This window comes from Clarias gariepinus, chromosome 18 (genome assembly GCF_024256425.1).
Source record: "Clarias gariepinus isolate MV-2021 ecotype Netherlands chromosome 18, CGAR_prim_01v2, whole genome shotgun sequence".
Lineage (NCBI taxonomy): Eukaryota > Metazoa > Chordata > Actinopteri > Siluriformes > Clariidae > Clarias > Clarias gariepinus.
The window spans coordinates 321086-336890 of NC_071117.1; the positions used below are offsets into that span (position 1 = coordinate 321086).

Genomic DNA, 15805 nt, shown 5'->3' on the forward strand with positions numbered 1-15805 from the left:
CAGTCATACTGTGTTACTCTATAGGGATTGACATGTCTCCAGCAATGTGGGTCTGTTCAGTTACCTGTTTATGACTCCAGCTCTGGGTGTTGATGAGTGAAATGTCTTCAGAGCTCAGAGATGTCAGTAGAACAAGTGGGATATACATCACCAGTCCCCCTGGAACATTCGCTATCGCTTCAGTTTGGTCTACAGAGATTATCTGGAAGACAGTGTCGAAGACCTTTACATTTTTTTTCAATATTTCAGTTTCTTTACATTTTTTTCAGTCTTGTCTAAAACTACATTTGCTGGAAATTGAATTAATCTTTAATATTGTCGGCATTTTCTGATAGTCTCCCCAGACTGTTTAAGTTCTACATGCTTCCCCATCTCTCTGCAGTTTGGACAGGACTTCAAGATGTCTGTAAAACATCCATGGTGAATAGGAAAAGAGAAAGAGCGCATACCTTCTGGACGAATGTCTCTTGCAGAACAGTTGGAGCTGATAGAATGTTATTGATGAATGTTGGATTCTGGGATAGAGACAGAATCTCAGAATATGGGATGTTGGAGATGGTTGCAGAAGGAACACCACTGATGAGTGTTCCCAGGGACACCAGAGAGGAGGCACTGCTGACCTGTGAGGCAAACCAAAAACAAAAACAGAGCCTTACTTTTTTGGTTTTTAAATGCAATAAGGGAGGAGATGGTAAATGTTTGAACAGCAAGAGAATTGTGTTATGTACAGGTGGAAATCGCTGTAAATATACATGGTCTTGCTTTCAGTAACGTAGATCGACATTGCTGCCAGGTGTGCAGTGTACACTTACATTAAAGCCTGCATTAATGATGCTCTGGATGAGGGCGTTCACTTGGCCCTGGTCCCAGCCACTGATGTTACTGAGTGTGGATAGAGAGCTGATTATAGCATTGGAGGGGGCGGAGCTTATCTGGCCCACAGTCAGGCCCACACACTGGCTGCCCAAAGATTGAATGGTGGACGCAGATATGTTGGGGACCTTTGCCACCAGCACAGCTGTGACCTGAAGGGAGAAGAGGATTATAGGTCAGTCACGCTACTACGGAATAATTGACTGGTGAACGGACAGGGTCTTATTGATTCATCACCTCTGGAGTAATTGCTGTGCAGTAGTTGTTGATGCTCCTCAGGATGGTCTGGACATCTGAATCTCCAAGATCATCAAACATGGACGATGGAGAATGACACAGCAGTCCAGCTGGCAATCTATGAGAACACAAACCAACTTTCATAAATGCCAGCACAGAGGAACAAATCAAATAAGTAGCTTGGTGTGTAGTGTTGAGTGTAGTGTGTTACCGGAGTGGGCTGAAGTCAGGATTCTGGGTGTATAACTCTGTTGTGTAGTATTCGAGGACGATGGCTGATATTCCAGAGTTGTTGAACAGCTGAAGATTTTCTGAGTTCTCCAGCAACACACTTGTCTGAAGGACACAATACCAAACACACACAAAATGGGTGTGTGTTGTTTAATACAGTTTACAGATACTGTATATGAAGATGATCCGAAGCAATCACTTGTATAAATGTCTAAATGTCCAACATGAATACCTACAGATATCTAGGTATGGGTGTGTGAGGTTGTGTGTGTGTATGTTACCATGTTTCCTGATAGGAATGAATGCAGATCAGAGAGACTGATGAAAGTGATAAAGAATCCAATGTTGTCAGCAAACCATGCAGTGGAGTTCAGAAGAGGATCTGAGGAGTTAAAGCAGCGGGGCCTGCCATCTGCATCATACACATTCACATAGTTATGCTATAGTTATGAGGCCCACAAATATAAGAAATGAGTGTTCAGTACCATTCAGTACAGAGAGACAAAAGAGAGATTATTCTTATTCTAATTATGCTTACCATTGTTGGTCAGATATGCTCTTATAGAGCTGTACACATCAGCTGGAGCAAAATTAGTCGCAGAAAAGTTGTAGTTTTTTCCGAGGACAGACACCCTGATGAGACACACATGAACAGAGGTCACGTTAATACAGGTTTTACAAGAGTATTTTAGCCAACAGACAGAGGGAAGTGTTGATGCTGAGATCCTTATGTAATGCTACATCCAACAAAGACTTACAGTTTCCTGTATGATAGACAGGAGGCCTCACTGAGCTGGGTGGAGCTGATGAGTTGGAAGGTGAGGTAGGGAAGGTAGTTAACCAGTGTGAAATCAAACCACTGTTCTACATCCGCTGGAGAAGAGGCCCTGAGAGCCTGAGGCCAGACACAGGCCAACGTGAGGCTGGCCAAAGCTGAGGACAAAACGGGTTCCTGTAGAGAGAAACATGGATTGCTCCATCAATCAGGTCAATCAAGAGTAAATAAAGGCAGGAAATCCACATGGACTAAAACGGGGATAAAATAACCCCTGGTATACCCTTTCTAGGTACTGATTGGTCATATTGTAGTTGTTGAGGAGCGTGCAGAGCTCAGCCCCATCAGTGACTGCATCTGGCCTGTTCAAGAACTCACTGAGTTCTTCCACAGAGATGGAGTCCAAAATCTTAAGGACACAGATCAGAGACAATGCACTCATTACATAGGGGGACTTGGGCAACTTACTGACAGCAACGTAAAACTTTTACTGAGCAATTAACCAATCGGACCGGTACGATAGATCAGAGATACCTCTGCCTGTCGATCAGCTGGGATCAGAGACAGGAAATCCTTCAGGTTAGGGAATCCAAAACTGCGGAAGAACTGGTTCAGGAACATGAAGAAGCTCCCACTGCTGTAATATCTCAGGCCTGCGAAGCAAAATATGCCACAAATAAAATAAATGCATGAATAAATAAATGTCTACAAAGACTTTAGACTGATAACACCAGACCAGTGAATGCATGACATTCAATTGCATCTCCTGATCACTGCCCGCACACAGAAATAGCCGAAGTCAGCAAATACACAAGCTGGAGCATGCATACTTAAAACAAACACACACACACACACACACACACACACACACACACACACACACACACACACACACACCTTGACTCGACTGGTACTGGAGATAGTCTAGTGTGTGATTGAAGACAGTGTTGGACTGTGTATTGGTGAGGTGACTGTACACATTATCAAGTCCTATCACTCTGTGAACACAACAACAGAAAAATCATGATGAATTGCAAATAAAATAGATAGAATAGATCTGTGTGTGCATGTTGAGGAGCTCACATCTCTCTGTAGGAGTCACCGCTGATGTTCATGGGGATGACTGACAGGGTGTTTGGACCAATCACAGGAAGAAAGAAGGAAAGGTAGGTCTGGAACCACAGGGCAAATTCTTCTGGGCTGAAACTTTGGAAGTCTGGTGCCAGATTCAAAAGTGTCACATTAAGGATGATTTCGGAAATTGCTGTAGAAATGCTCGAGTTCATCTGTAAACACACAGCAATATGGGTAAACAGCCTGAACACATGTGGACTTTAATAATTCTTGTGCACAAAATAAATGTGTGGCATCCAAAAGAAAATGTGTCCTGGATGTGGACTACAGAGATCCTCACTTGTTTTGAAGTCTGGTTGAAGGCTGTGAAGAAGCTGCCAAGTTGGATTAGATCTAAAGATGCCACCATATTGCTGAACACCTCTCTAAACACAGACTCATTTCCCAACACTCCTGAATCTGGCTGCAAGATGAACTGTGCCTTCTGCTCACTGGACAGCAAGCCTAATACTGCCCCCTGCCGGACAAAATATGCATGTCACACATTCTGTTCACACCAGGTCAAGTCAAGTCAAGTCAAGTCAAGTCGGCTTTATTGTCACTTCAACCATATAAAGTTAGTACACAGTGAAACGAAACAACATTTGTCCAGGACCAAGGTCCTACATTCAACATAAATTTACAACATAAATTAACAGGAAAACTAACTAGCTAACTAAGAGACCTATTTAGCTGACTAGCTGGGAACTATCTAAGTTTTTACAAAGAAGAGACAACATAAAGTGCACGTGCAAATGTGCAAACAAGAGCGACAAAGTGCCAGTGCGACAAACATGACATTACAATACTCTGTGGTGTTGAGGTAATGAGTTGAGGTAGTGCGAGGAGAAACGGTAAAAAGTAAACGTTCCGTAAGTAGCAGCAAGGAATAAAATAGTTAGTGCAAAAAAGATCAAGTAATGAATATTGTGCAAAAGCACATTTACAAGTTGGTGTGTACAATAGTTTGGTTGATCAATCCGTTTGCGGTTGTGTTGATTAATCAGTCCAGTCTCAATGTTTTGAGGTAGCTGAGTTGATCTGAGGCGGACGTACAGCCTGGACGTGTGTACCCGAATGCTTCGGTAACTTTTTTCCGATGGCAGGAGTGTGAAGGATGAAAACAAACATGGAAAGCAAAGGGACAGTGATGCAGCGATTCTCCCAAACAAAATCCAGAGACCATCTTTTACTACTATACTCAACTGCTTATCAGTCAGGATTAAGGCCTCATCACAGCATAGAAGCAGCACTCGTTAAAGTAGTAAATGACCTCCTATTGGCCTCTGATCAGGGTTGTGTAACTATGCTTGTTTTACTCGACCTCAGTGCAGCGTTTGACACCATTGATCATGGGATTCTTCTTCACAGATTGGAAAATGTAGTAGGAATTAAGAGTACAGCCCTCTCCTGGCTCAGATCCTATTTGACCAATTGTTATCAGTATGTAAACTTAAATGGTGATTATTCTGCATGCTCTCAAGTGGAATTTGATGTTCCACAAGGTTCGGTTTTAGGCCCACTGCTTTTTTCCCTATACATGCTTCCTCTTGGCAACATAATCCGTAAACATGGTATTAGTTTTCATTGTTAGGCTGACGACACACAGTTATATGTCTCAGCAAAACCAGATAAGAAAAATCAGCTTACTAAATTTGTGCAATGTGTGCTCAGGACATAAGAGATTGGATGCTAATTAATGTCTTTCTGCTTAATCCTGATAAGACAGAAGTTCTAGTCACAGGACCGCATTCAGCTAGAATGATTGTTTCCTTTACATCTCAGGGAGCCCTCATGTCTGTGTTTCCTTCTGGCTCTCCCTTTTAGTTATCCTGTTATAGTTAGTCCTGCCGGAGTCTCTGCTTGCACTCTACACTAAATATACAATCGAATTATACATTATGTGACTGCGACCATACCTAACTGTTATCTCTCCTCTTCTGCTCTCCCCTCTTTTGTTCTCCCCCCCCCTCTCTCTCTTCTCTCTCTCCCCCTCTCTCTCTTTTCTCTCTCTGTTAAGCTACACATGTCGTTCCTGAGCTGCCAGTGTTCCAGACTCCCTCTGCCCTTCGGACCTGTCTGACCCATCCTGGTGCCCCACTTCTGGTTGGAGATCTCGTCGCATGGATGCCCTGTGTGTCTCTTTGGAAAGCGTCCGGTGTCTGGGGATGGTTTCACTCTACCATAAAGACGGTTCTGGTCTCAACTGCTGTTGACAGCTGTTTCTCTGAGGACTTGACTTGGCTGCGGTTGCTCGATAGTTCAAGATTGCAATTGTCTCTAATAACTACCTGGACTCCATATTTACATCAATTAACATCAACTGTTATAGCTGAACTGCCTGCCATCTAACACAATGTATAAATGCAGATCACTTCCTGCTTTCTGTTTCACCCAAATGAGGATGGGTTCCCTGTTGAGTCTGGTTCCTCTCAAGGTTTCTTCCTTTTACCATCTCAGGGAGATTTTTCCTTGCCACTGTCGCCCGCGGCTTGCTTACCAGGGACAATCTGCTCATCTTGATTCATGCACACTTACATTCCATACAGAATTTAATAATTCCTTTGATTGTGTCAAGCTGCTTTGCGACAATGACAATTGTTGAAAGTGCTATACAAATAAAATTGATTTGAATTGAATTGAACTGCGACCTCAAGAGAAACGAGCAGTTACTGCAACTGTGATGTTACTCACGCTGGAGAAATTCGCGTTCAGAATTCTGAGATCCTCCAAGGAGGCATAAACGGAGAAAATCCTCAGGTTATTTTTAAGCCAGTCATTGCTGCCAGAAGTGTCGGAAACACAGCCAGGATCTAAAATGATCAGAGACCATTAGATACATTCATCAAAACATTCCTTAATGGCTCTTGGGGCATTTTCTTTAGGTAGTCAATTATCTTAATTTAACCATGGTTGGGACTGTCACCTTTCTTTTTAAGGGCACTTTAAAGTAGCCTACGTACCTGGCAGGTCAACTCTTGACAGAAAGGGAAAGATCAAGGTAGTGAAGACTGAATGCTTCTGATCCTCATTCATGAGAGGTTCTAGACTACTGAGAGCTTCCACCCTAGGTTTTAGGAAAACAAAACAGGTTTTGTCATGAATTACTTCATATTCATGGCCTAAAGTACACATGTGGCAGTCTGAAATTCCCCTGTCCATCCTTACACAACTTGGTAGCTCTTGCAGTTGAAGTTCTTGGAACTGAGGCTGGAGAGAAAGTGTGTGGACACTGATGACAAAAATGGTCTTAGCCTGACCTGGAACCACTTGCTGATAAATGTGACATTCATCAGCTGTTCTGTGTTGAAGTTACTGATTATCACCTCCCCGATGGCATCAAGTATATTTGGGTCAGACTGAATGCTGCTGATGTTCTACAGGGAAGAGAATAAACTTCAGTGCACTGTTTGACACAAATGTACATTTTGACCACAGCACTGATAACATGGTCATACCATGATGGAAAACCTGTCCAATGCTTCATCCAAAGGTCCAGCAAAATTCTGGAAGAAACGTCTCCAAGCTTCTTTGGAGTAGATCACGCTGCTTGATAGTTCACATGTGAGCAGTGTGGCCAGATCATCAGAGGTTAGAACAACAGCCTTGAAAGAAAGGAAACAGAAAATTTCTTTTGTACACAACAGGACTGAGCGTGAGCAGAGGTGATTTCTATTGTTAGAGAACTCACTGATGAGCAGGCATAGTCAGGAATGCTGAAATTGCACAGCACTGCAGAAACATTTCCGGATGCAATCTCGCCATGAAGTTGTTGACTGGGTGGAGAAAAAGAATTATAGTACATACCTACTGTACTTAAACATTTTCTACAAAGTTTATTCTTTTTCACTTGATACTGTAAAACTGCCCACCTGTCTACACCAAAACAAGGGTTGTGGTTGATGATGCCAAGATTCAGTGTATTCAGATCAGACTGGTTCTGTTGTGACACCCAGGACTGAACCACTGATGAGTTCTCAAACAGCTGCAGTTCCGCAATGTTTACCCCCATTAGACCCCTTACTGTGCTCACATTCAGCATCTGGCACACACAAAAACAGTTCATCATCAAGTTACTCCACAGTCTTTCTTTATACAGTGATATCTTAGCATACGAACACCCCGCCTCATGTATTTTCGCCCTAAGAACTAAACATTTTGCAGGAAATTTGCCTCGGCACAACAAGCATTTTCGGCATAAAAGAGACCGAACCGAGCCGAACCGAGCTGAATCGGGGGCCTGCTACATTGTGCGCACTTCAGAGAGCCGTTCCAAACTTGTTTGCATCAGTGGAAAACCAAGCGAAGCAAGTTCACACATTTTTTTTTTGTTGGTTTATTGCATTTTGTGCAGGATTTAATAAATACATAGCACCACGCTTCCGAAGAATGTTAGCAGGAATGGCAGTAAGAAGAAAAGGGAACCACTTTCAGTTTTGTTTTTGAAGCAGCTGGTGCCAAAAGAAATTACAAAATTAAGATTATCTGAGATTTATTGTCTATTCATTTCATATTTGGTTTTATTTCAATGTCTTTTTTAAATTTTCTGCTTGTTTTTAGATGCAAAAATATGACCAAATTGGGAATATTGGTACATTTTTGGTGGCTGAAATGGATTATTTGCATTTCCGTTATTTGCAATGGGAAAATACTTAATTTTACCTTAAGAACTCGCTTCCAGAATGTATAAAATTTACAGTACAGTGGTTAATCAATCGGAATGTAGGTCCTACCGTCGCCGCGCTCGGCGGTACCGTTTGGCTTTGTGCGTTTGCTGGCTTTTACCGTTGAGTGGCGCTATATAACTACAGGCTGACGCCTCATGCCTTAGTTCATTCTCTGCTGGATTAATGAGACACAGAGTTTTAGAACTGCACGTAGTGGCGGATAAAATCAAGTAAAACATTGTAGTTAAACAAATTTATAATCACAGAACTAAAATGACGATATAAATGTAGAATTTAAATTAAATTAAATCTTATTAGGATCAAATTTAAACAAAATAACACAGTGAGCCTTTAAATTTTATCACGTGTAATTATGCGTGTGGGTTTTGTGTCGTCTTATATCTTGTGTTCTTTAAATTTATAGTAGATTTATTAACTAAAATAAATGACCATAAAAATTATAACATTGTCAGGACGTTCTACTGCGTCAGCTGATGTTGGTCATTCAGCCCCGCTTGTGTTTGTGCGTTATTATAAGAATGAAATGCAGTAGACTGTTATGATCTGTAACGGATTCGACCCATGTTGCATGGGCGGCACCATAAAGCACGGACACGAGGCGAGGTCTTACGGGAAAAGGGTAATTTATTTAGGTAAAATGGGGAAGGAAAGTGTTGAAGGAGGGAGAAAGGAAAGAAAGGGATAAAGATTGTGCATGTGCAGTTCCGGGGGCTGTGCCACACTGGCATGCGGGAACACAGCTGATGCTAAGTGTTGGTGCGAGTGGCAGAACTGAGCACGCGGAGGCAGCGCTCCTGCACACTCCCTCGTGACGGCGCTTCTCCCGCTGTCGATGGCCGGCGCGAGTTCTCGCTGACGCAAAAACCTAACCACACTTTTCCTCTTCGGCAGCGGGGCTGCGAGGGCGGGCACGGTGCGGGAGTGAAGATGCCGCGGGAGCTCGCGCAGCTCTTTCTCGCGCTGTCCTCAGCGCGGAGATCAAAGGGCGGAATTCTAGTGTCCTTGTTTAAAGCGCCTGGGCCGCGTCACATCTCCCCACTGACATGCTTTTTTTTTATATTCTCCATTACATCACGTACTTCCCAGACCTCAGACAAACCTCCGCGCCTTGCTTTTATAATGCGGAGCAAGCCCGAGATCATATTAACGTTAATTATCGCCAGCTGGCACAAATAGGCGGCTCCCGTCCCTTTGCCGGCTATTTAGGGAGCCTACGGAGTGAGGGAGTAGTTATAGTAGATTTGGGCGTACACCCATCACACGCGCACGCCGTGGCAGATCATCATAATTGTCCTAAACTTGTATTTCATAAGGTTTTCCGAGCGGTGGTACAGCGCAACGGGGGTCATTATTTACTATTAAACATTAAACGAATTTACAAAACTTAATGCCTGCGATTAAGCGCTGATTCTACGTAGGAAAGTAAAGAAGAGGATCCTGATGCTCAACATTCCGGAGACCAAACCCCATTTAAATTAAATTAACAAATATTGCATGTAAATAACAATAGCCCACGTTTAAAAAAGCATTTTTATTTAGATTATAAAAAAATAATCCTGCATCTGTTTTAGGTGTTCCAGCTGCCACTGTTCTAAAATTCAAATTAAATCAAATCTTATTAGGATCAAATTTAGGCACAATAAATGTTAACACAGTGAGCCTTTTGATTTTATCACTTGTAATTAGAAAAAAAGCGTGTATGGATTTGTGTCATCTTATTTCTTGTGTTCTTTAAATTTATAGTAGATTTATTAACTGAAATAAATTACCGTAAAATTAAAACAGTGTTAGGACGTTCTACTGTGTCAGCAGATGTCGGTCTTTCAGCCCCGCTTGTGTTTTTGCGTTATTATAAGAATGAAATGCAGTAGACTGTTATGATTTGTAACGGGTTCGACCCATGTTACTCAAAAAACTCAGTTCAGGTGTAAGTTAATGGATAGAAAGTAAATGTCTGTGCTGTTTGGGGGAGGGACGTGCTAATGATTTGGTCGGCTCTGTGTGTGTGTGTGTGTGTGTGTGTGAGAGAGAGGGGTGTCGCGATCGTTTTCAGTGAAACAAAGACTCAGCTGAAAAATGTTAGGCACATCAGTCACTTAACCCCCAATAAAAGGTATTTGAGTGTTATGATAGTTGTAATATAACAGATGCGCACTGAATACTAAACCTAAACCAGGCACGGAGATTAATGAACCAAGATAGCCCCCATACCCGTTTAAAAAAAAAAATACCAAAGAATATTATTGTGTATAGACTGATTAAAAACAATGCAATTTATGCTATCATAAGGAAAATCTCAAATTCTTCCATTCCAATGATTAAAAAAGGTAACAATGTCAACTTTAGAATCTAGAATCCAGGAGATTAAAATTACACAAATTGAAATCACTGAAAGTCTCCAGAAGAGCCTCAGATTCAAGAGGTTTTTAAAGTGGGGAGAAGTGCATTTCAGTTCCTCTGAATGTATAGGTGAGAACAGCCGATTCACACCTGGGGAGGGTGAATCATTTGTATTTGAATGTTGTCTGGCATTGTAAAGCACTATAGTGACACTAAAAGAACAACCCAGGATTAATAGGAATTCTTATACTGCATAAACATTATTTAGCACAAAAAAATTCCTCGCGCTCGGGAAAACTATGCGTGCGGCTGAGCGCTGGTTAGACTATAGGAAATTAAATCGGAGGGTTTTTATTTAGACTATTAAAAAAATAACCTGCGTCTATTTTTAGGCGTGCCAGCTGCCACTTTTTAGTTAGAAGTTTTCAATACAAAGCTTATAATGCCCACATGACATGACGGAATAAGGCACGGCTGGTGATGATTGGGGTTTGTTGGGTTACAGTGGATTTTACTACGCGGTGTGAGTGCAATGGCCATCCGTCTGCTCGCGCTGACTCTCGCTCTCCGCGGATGGCAGTACCGCCCCCCTTCCACCTCTCGCTCCTTTGAAGTCTCTGGGGCGCGTTCCATTTGCCCTGCTTGCATGCCGCACTTCCGCGTTGTTGCACGCGCGCTGCATACACAGCGCGTAGTAAAATCCACTGTAGCCCAACAAACCTCGAGTATTTTATAGCGCGTGGTGCAAGCCCGGGCAACGATAGCAACGATAGCTCACCAGTCATGTGTAATTCTGCGGTCCCGCTGCTTCGCATGTCTGAAGGAGAGGCCGCCTAACTAGTGAGCGAGGAGCGATATTGATTTGGGCGCACACCGTGACAGGCTGAAAAAACTGTGTCAGATTAATGTGCAAAAACTATATAATAAAACTATATAAGACTACATGCCTTTATAAGACTCAACTTTTATTTAAGCGCACTCACAATAACGGAAAAACGTTGTGATTTTGTAAGTGTTGTGATTTTTTTATAAGTGTTGTAAGCTGCACTGTTCTGTATTGTTTTTGGTGAACTTGAGCGCGTCAGAAAATGAACGCAAACGTTTTTTTAAATGGTCAGAGTCAGTCTGCTTGCTGTTTTCCCGACGCGTTCATAATCATGGAAAACTTCATGCATGCGGCTGAGCGCTGATTAAAACTATGGAGTAAATTAAAGAGGAGAATCACGATGCCGAGTCGAAGTCCTGAGCCCAAACCTCATTTAAATTAAATTAACAAATATTATAAGTAAAAAAACAATAGCCCATGTTTAGAAACCGTTTATAAATTCTTTCCGACACGAGTTGGCCCGGTGTTATGCGCAGAGCGCCGGGAGATTTCCTGAAGCTCCGAAATCACTGGGCATGTTTTCTAAATAGCCGCTATCTTTAATAACTGATGGAGGTTTTGAGCTGTATACACACGCATTCCTGCCTAAACAACTCTTAAAACTACACCTGTAACACAATAAACAGTAATATTTCAAACATTCTGCAGGCTGATATTTGGAGAAAGGAAAGAATAATGAATAAACCAGTTGTTGGGTCAAAATAACCCAACCAGGTGTTCATTTGTAAACTTGACATTTGTATCTCATAAGAGCCAACATGAGCAACCCAACAATGTGTTTAAAGTACCTGAAATAATCCAGAACTTAAATAACAATAAACCGATACAGAGATACGCTGTATAACGGTCACTGTTGTATTTACGGCAACGAGCGAAAATGTCACTTTGCGCCACCTGGCGGCCATTTTACGAATGACTTTGAAATGCAACTGATTTATTTTGGCCGCTGACGTTTTTACGCGGCGGTGAGCGCGACGGTAATAACCATTCCAATTGATCAACTACTGTATATGCCAAGATACCTCTGTATAATAACTCAAACCTCTGTTCATTTTATGTTTTATACCTTGAGAACAGCAGGGTTTAGACTGATAAATGTGGTGATGTCCATGATGATATTCTGGGTAGAAAGAGCTTGTATATCCTCCAGAGGAGCTCCACCTACACACACATAGATAGAAAAAATTCTTAAAGAATCCAGTTCTTTGTGTGTGTGTGTGAGTGTGTGTGCATTCATGTGAATTCTTTAAATTCATTTCCAATACTGCTGTTTAAAAAAAAAAAAAAACTAATTCATGTCTTTGCTTGTCTGTAATACTGTCTGTAATGTGGATGTGTGCTTTACCCAAGTAAGGTCTTATGAGTTGGTAGAATGTCAGGGTATTGCTGTGTTCATTGCTGAATGAAGAGTTGGCGATGATGTACAGAACAGATTTTTGTTCAATAGAACATGACGACAGATCTGGAGACAGGACCGTCCTGCATAATGAAAAAATCTAGGTGAGAACTACTGTACTCATTTTATTCTTAAATTTCTTTCATTTGTTCATCAATGTTTATGGAAGGGTGTGCCTACGAGGGTGTACTTACTTTAGGCTCTCAGCAGTGATGGTTTGCAGTACACTGACGTTTAAAGTACAGATGTTGGAACCGATTGCGTTAATTTCCGCACTTTCCAGATAGTGATCCTCCGTGCTCAAATACCTCATAATCAGTGCTTGACTCTACAAAACACACAAACATTATTCTTGTAGCAAGCACATCAGTGTCTGAGCACTGAAAATGAGGATCTGTAGGATCACAGATCCTCTCTCTCTCTCTCTCTCTCACACACACACACACACACACACACACACACTTTACCATGTGTGGGTCCCAGGGTCCATTGTTCGGGTCCATTAAAGAGTAGAGTGTGTCAATCATGTTAATGTTCCACTTGCTGATGTCATCTGTAGTGGCCACACGAGAAGTGGAGCCCAGAAGCTGCAGCACACCATCATCAAGGCCTGATGGGTAAATCTACATATGGACACAAAATCAGCAATTAACACACACTATCCAAATTGGGGAAATGCAACATACACGCAAAGACAAAATTTCAACTCTCAATGCAAAACAACCCAGTTTTGGCAGAAGTACACTTGGACAACAAACAAGCTCCCAATATCACATTTAACCCAACTCTGTCAGGAAGGTCAGAATCCTATAACTGAAATGACACAAACAATCTCTTGTTTCCTGTAGTGTGAAAGACTCCAGCATTCAGTGCTGCTGACCTGGTTTAACTTTTTCAGAATGACAGTCTGGAGGCTGATGTCCACCACTTTCTCAGTGATGGCTGCCAGGTTGTACTGCAGGACGGAGATGTCCAGATACAGATCAAACTGGGTGGAATTAAAGCCGAAAGGGAACGACGGATCTGAAATCGTCACCGCTGAGATGTCGCTCACTGTTACACACAGAACAGGAAGTCAGTCACGGACGGAGAGAATCTGAAACTATATCTCTCTATCTCAGTGTGCTTTACACTGTGAATACTGTTACCTGTTGCATCTTCTGAGTTGCATTTCGTAAAGAATGTCCTTAGGATCTTGATCGGGATCTTCTGCTCTCTCAGGACTGACAGGATCTCCCTCTTTACATTCTGCAACAATAAGCACAGACAGTAGGGTAAATGAGTAAAACTTATCTAACATTCCATAAACAAATGAAGCATTTTTCACCAAATGAAAACTGAACATGTTTACATACAAAGCTAAGTTTGTCGCAGAGGTCTGATGTGAAGTAGACAGCCAGGATGCCAAGTTGATGCACTGTCTGCTCGTTCCACGTTGACGGATTGCTGATTAAAATATCAATGTTTGTGAGATCTTATTCATGTACAGTATAATACAAAAATGATTCATTTAAAAAATGTATTGTAACGAAGGTTCAGAAAAGTTGTTTTCTTCAAGCTCTGTCTTACCCATAAGCAGTGTTTCCACTGAGGAGCAGTGACAGTACAGCAGTTATCTGGGAGTCAGATAGATCTCCACAGTTCTTTAGGTTCTCCAAAATGAGAGGGTCAGAGTTCTGGATGTAGGAGGCGTCCAGTGTGCAAGCCATATTCCCCAGCATCGCCACCTGATCCCTGGTCAGACTCACACCAGATATATCCTACAGATTTACAAACCATAAGGGAAAGATAGATTATAATGGTGGAAGCCAAAAGAAGAAGACTGTTGTGTAAAATTCAGAGAAGACGTGAGACAGATGCCTCAGATGTGGAAGCGGTTCGACAAACAGGAATAAGAAGTAAGCTAGAATTTCTACTGATTGGCCAGATGAACTGAGCTCTGCAAAAAAAAAATTGAGGAAGTAAAAACGAGAGTGTGTTGGATGCCCCAGAGAGAGAAGGGTGGATGAAGCGGGGTTGGAAATTCAGGGCATTAGTAATGATGAAGTGAAAACAGCTGGAAATAGGATGGAGAATGGAAAGTTGTTGTTAATTGTTGGCTGATCCAGGTGACATACCAGTGAAGCATGGATATGTTAAGGAGAGATGGCAGTGGAGTTCCTATCCAGTTTGTCTTCTTTACATAACAATAATGTGTTAATATTGAGTGTGTTGGTCTATGAACATGTTACTGTGTATCTTTTACCAGGCAGTCCTTTGCAGCGTTGAACAGGATGGTCTGTTTGTCAAGGACAGAGGAAAGAATGGAAAAATCTGCACGGCCCAGGGCAGTGAAATATGACTGGCAGGTCTCCTTCTGTATATTCTCATAGCTACAAAACAAAGACACGCATTAGAGAGAAGATATGACCATATTCTGTGATGCTTGAAATGTTTACGTTTGAATGCAGGGGAAGTGTGCGTTTTGGTACACAGAGGAGTAATCAAAAGAAGTAAAGCTGTCTTCTTCCCTTATACAGTACGTTATTCAATATATACAGTACGCATCAACGACCTGCTACATGTGTATGTGACTGTCTTACATACCTGTAGTACAGAAGCAAATCAGAGGGGACATCAGTAAAGCTAAAAGATGGATCATCTTTTACAAAGTTGTACATGCAGACCAGCTGAAACACAGAACACAACGAGTTTGTGCGGGATCTCATGTAGCCTCGAAGGTTTAAGTCTCAACTTATTGCGCTGTTCCAGACCATGTGCAGAATGTAAACAAATACAGTGTATGAGTGTATGTACCTGAGCCTCTTCCAGGAGGACCTTGTCTCTGCCTGCACGTGGTCTACAGGCTCTCACTAGGTCTTGGGTTTTCTGCAGTGGAAGAGTCTGGACTGCGCTACAGGAGAACCCTTGTAGTACTGATACTGACAGACTGTGGGGGGAACACACATAGTCACACACAGATATACACAAACTGATGAAGGAAAACACATTTTACTGCGCTGCATCAGAAACTTGCAGTAAGCATTATCTGCCTTGCTCACCCAATGGTATTTAACCATGTGATTTAAGTGAGAAAACCTTTGTGTGTGTGTGTGTGTGTGTGTGTGTGTGTGTGTGTGTGTGTGTGTGTGTGTGTGTGTGTGATTGTAACTCACTCTTCTGGATTATCACTGGCACTGGCCACTGCACCAAACAACATCACAGCCTGGAGAAAAATAATCAAAGAAAGATCTCTACCGATGTGTACCGATACTCCGACATCCAAA

General features: G+C 42.1%; 1 pseudogene; it reads right to left on the reverse strand.

Annotated features, from left to right (window-relative positions):
- Positions 1-13: 13 nt before the first annotated feature.
- LOC128506935 (uncharacterized) lies at positions 14-15800 on the reverse strand (annotated as a pseudogene).
- Between the last annotated feature and the right edge of the window lie 5 nt (positions 15801-15805).